Genomic DNA, 4,587 nt, shown 5'->3' on the forward strand with positions numbered 1-4,587 from the left:
ATGTCCCCGTCGCCATCATGCCCTGCAGCCGGTACGGACCGTCGTACGCCATGATGGCTCGTCCGCCGCGTGGCACTATTGCTCTACAGTGCCCCGCGCTTTACGGGAGATGAGGTCAGCGTGGACTTGCGAACCCGGACCACCTACCCAGTTCCTTCTCATGCAAGACTCGCCAGCCTCGAGTCGGTCTAGAGTGTAGACCCCAGTCGGATATGGCTTGTAGAAGCCGGCCCAGCCACAGCGCAGACGGCCGTTGCCAGGCCGACCAGGACTTAGAGCCAGCCGGCTTCCGAAGCAGCCGGCCACGGCTCCAGCCGGCTGCTCCTCAGCCGGCCTTGCCGCGAGCCGGCCAACCTCTAGCCGGCTGCTCCACGTCCATTGCCCTACCCGGGGTCTTCCCCCCGACATTAGTCCCCGAAGCTGGCAAGGTCATGCGTTAAGAGGGACCTAGGCAGGTTTTCCTGGCTTTTAGATCTCTCGAATGTGTGGGGCGGCCCTTGGAGGGGCCGACTGAGAATTTCCGTTCAGCCGGCTGCTCCCTCATCCGGCTTGCCCCATCCGGCTGCTTCTAGCCGGACGCTATTTTCGCTTCTGCAGCTTTTGCTTTTTTACAAGTGTTGACGATGTCTCCGCCTTGCTAGGAGAGTTTGGGACCGGATTGAATTTAACGTCCGGCTCCGGCTTGGGCGCGCCGGAGTTTCCGCCGCCTCGGGCCCTGTGCCCGACTTGACGGGTCTGACGGCTGGCTCCTGCTGCCGTTTCGTCTGGTCACATCAATGTTTTCTCCGGATCCGGTGCGGTCGTGGGAGAAGTGGCGTGTCCGTTTCCAGTAACTGCCGCTGTCGTGGGGGGAAGTTATGGCGCAGTTGATCCCAATCGTGGCCCACGATCGCCACGTGGCAGCGCAGCGGGCGCGATGGGTGGCTATAAATGCCCCTGGGAGCGGTATCGAGGCACCGTTCCTGCGCACTTCGTCTTCACGCCCAGTTCTTTTCTTCCTCGCTCGCGCACGCCTCTCCGCACTTCTTCTCCGGCGTCCTCCTGGCGAATTCCGGCGACCGAGCGCGGCCGCACCCCTTGGTCTCTCCGCAGCCGTCTGCGCGCCAAGCCGACGCCACGGGGCCCCGCGTTTCCACGGTACGCTCTCCGCCGCTGCCATCGCCGCCGTCCCGTGGTTCTTCCTCGCCGTTTCGCCTTTCTTGGTCTTCTTCTTCTTCTTCCTCGTCGATGGCCCAACCAAGCGGCTCTTGGAGGGGCTCTTATATGCGGGAGGATGACATCGAGCGGCTTGTGCGCCTCCGCCGGATTCCGGCGGAGGTGATCACGAGGGCACCTGGCGTCGAGATGGAGCCCAGGCCTAACCCCGGTGAGCGTGTGGTCTTCGGAGCGCACCTCGACCGAGGGTTGGGCCTGCCGGCTTCGCCCTTCTTCCGCCGGTTCCTGGACTTCTTCGGCCTGCAGCCTCATCACCTGCCGGCCAACGCCTGCGTCCTCCTGAGCTGCTAGGTGGCCTTCATGGAGGGCTACGCCGGCTTGTGGCCGGACGTCGAGTTTTGGAGCCGGCTGTTTTACATCAAGGCGCAGACTACTGACGGCCACATGCGGGCCTGCGGCGCTGCCTCGATCTACTCCCGCCAGGCACGCCCTTCCCGAGAATCCCGACGGTGGACTCGGTGAAGAAATGGCAGATGTCGTTCTTCTATGTGCGGAACGAGAACTCGGCCTTCGACCGGCTCAACCTGCCGGAGTACAACCCGGCCCCGCCAGTCGGCCGGATCAACTGGGGCCACAACGCCAGGACGACGGACCCGGACGCGGAGGTAAATCTTCTGTGGGACTTCCTGGGGGCATGTGTCACGGGGGGCCGGCTGAGCGCCGAGGATCTCCTCTGCACCTACGTTGAGCGCCGGGTGCTGCCGCTCCAGAGGCGTGTCCACAAGATCGGGCACATGTCTGGCCGGCTTGATCCGACCCGGACGTCGAAGGTGGAGCTCACCAAGGCCCAGGTCGCCCGCCGAGTGAACAACATCACCAAGGCCAACATGCCGGAGAACTGGGATTGGGGGTTGCCGCCTTACAACCGGGCGTCGCCGCCTGAGCTGGTGAGTTTTGTGTTTTGGCCGACTTCCGGCTTGCAGCTGCGTGGCCGACTTGTTACTTATTTCCTTTGTTTTGTTTTCAGCTTTTCGACCGCCAGGGCATCGAGGACGGCGACCTGACGCAGAAGATCTGGACGCCGGATCATGTTGATCCGGCCGACCAAGCCGGCGACCAAGCCGGCGACGACGAGCTGCCGGAGGTGCCCGACCAAGGCGGCCAGGGGGAGCACAACCCGCCGCCCTCGCCAGAGCACCGGGAGGAGGAGGAGCCGGCGACGTCCACCACGGGGCCAATCCCCGCGGTGCCCCTGCGCGCGAGGCCGCCTGCCGCCTCGGCGACTTCTGCTCCCAAGGGGAAGAAGCGGGTCCACGGCTGCGGTGGAAGCGAAGTCCAAGAAGCAACGCCGGCAGGCGCCCAAGAAGGTTCCGGAGCAGGCCGGGTAAGTCTTCTTTATTCTTTGTTTGATTCCTTTTCTTTCCTTTCTTTTTATATTTATCTTCTCTTGCTTGTTCGACTAGGGCCGCGATAAAGTTCACCCAGGGCGGCGGCTCTCGGCAGGCTCCCCGCATCACGTCGCCGCTCCAGCGGCAGAGGAGGGAGCCGACCCCGACGCCTGCGACGCGTGCGGGCACGCCGCCCGTCGTTATCGTGCCGCCCGCGTCTACACCGCCTTCCGCGGGGGCATCCTCTTCAGCTGCACCTCCTTCTGCGCCTGGCAGCGGCGCCCAGGGTGAGCCGGCACGCCGGCCTACTCTGGATGACATGTTTCCGCGCCGCGCTCGGTTTGTGGAGCCGGCAGCCGGAGCTGGCAGGGGCATGCCGCCTGCGACCGGAGCTGGAGCTGGCGGGGCTGCGCCGCCTGCGACCGGAGTCGGCGGGCCCGCACCCAGCATCGTGGTGCTGGAGGACAGCCCGGAGGGAGCACCTCAGGCGCCGGAGACGGCGACTCCCACCGGGCCGACTGCCTCGACCGCGCCACCTCCATCTTCGGAGCCGTCGAGGGAGGAGCCGGCCGGGGACGAGCCGGCGCGCACAAGGGACGCCGGCTCCCGGGCGCTGGTGAGAATGGAGGGGCCGTCTGAGCCGACTGCAGGCCTCCACGTGGCCAAGGGCGCCCGGCTGCTGAACGTGGCATCCGCCTCCGACTCCATCCTGGGCTCGGCTGGTACCATGGAGAAGGCGTGGCACCAGGCAGACGCCTGGGAGGTGACCAGCCGGGAGGGGCAGCCAGGCGTGGCTCCCATGAAGATGTTCTTCTCCGGCTTCCGCGCCAACCTCAAGGCCAGAGCCACCGAAACCCTAACCAACCTGGCGAAGTTGGAGGAGGCTGACAAGGTGAGCGTTTTATCTTGTTTCTTGCGATTGTTGTTATCCTGGTAGCCCTCCGAGGCATGGGCCGGCTGTTTGGAGCCGGCCCAGGTTTCGTCTAGACATCTGACTTCTACTTCTGTCAGGCGGTTTCGGAGCGGCGTACCGTCTTGTACAATCAGGTCGTGACCAGCTACCACAAGGCCAAGATTGAGATGGTCGGCTTGGCCCGTGAGCTGAAGGACGCCAAGGGTATGGTTTTCTTCCTTTTGACTTGACTTCTTTTTCTTTGGTTTCACTTGGCTAACGATTTTTCTTGCCGACTTGCAGCTGAGGCCGCCCGGGTCCCGCAACTGGAGTCGGATCTTCGGGCCGCCCGCGCCCAGTGCGCGGAGAGCGAGGAGTCGGGCCGGGCTGCTGCCGCCAAGCTAAAGGTGGCTGAGGGGGAGCTGACGCGGCTGCGCCTGCTTGAGGCTAACCATCTCAAGGAGCTTGCCGCCCTCAAGAAGGCTGAGGAGGAGAAGGTGGAGAGCCTGAGCAAGCGGCTGGAGGAGGTGGACAGTCAGCGGCTTGCGCTTCGCCAAGAGGTGACCGCTAAGTCTGAAGAGCTGTCGGCCACCGCCAAGCGGTGGGTGGATGAGATTAGCCGGCTCGACCGCGGCTTGGAGGGTGAGTCCTTGTATTTTTTCCTTTCCTTCCCCTTTGCCGGCTTTCGGCCGTCGGCTGCCGGCTTAGGTTGGCAGCCGGCGGCAGAAACTTTGATTTTTCCGATATCTCCATCTTCAGGCTGGGGGCAGTCGGCTCATGCCGGCTGCCGCCAGGCTTTTTTCTCTTTACTTCGAAATCTCCATCTTCAGGCTGGGGGCAGTCGGTCCTTGCCGGCTGCCGCCAGTCTTACTTTAGAGCTCCGGAATCTCCATCTTCAGGCTGGGGGCAGTCGGTTCATGCCGGCTGCCGCCAGGCTTACTTTAGGACTTCGAAATCTCCATCTTCAGGCTGGGGGCAGTCGGTTCATGCCGGCTGCCGCCAGGCTTACTTTAGGACTTCGAAAATTTGTATTTTTCTGCCATTTTCCGATTTCGACGGATTTTTGACGTGTTTCTTCTTTGCAGCGGCCTTCCCTGAGGCACATGATGCGGCGCTGAAGGCAGTCGGCGAGGCGCGAGATGCACGCCGACA

The sequence above is a fragment of the Lolium rigidum genome, unplaced genomic scaffold (assembly GCF_022539505.1).
Source record: "Lolium rigidum isolate FL_2022 unplaced genomic scaffold, APGP_CSIRO_Lrig_0.1 contig_4153_1, whole genome shotgun sequence".
Lineage (NCBI taxonomy): Eukaryota > Viridiplantae > Streptophyta > Magnoliopsida > Poales > Poaceae > Lolium > Lolium rigidum.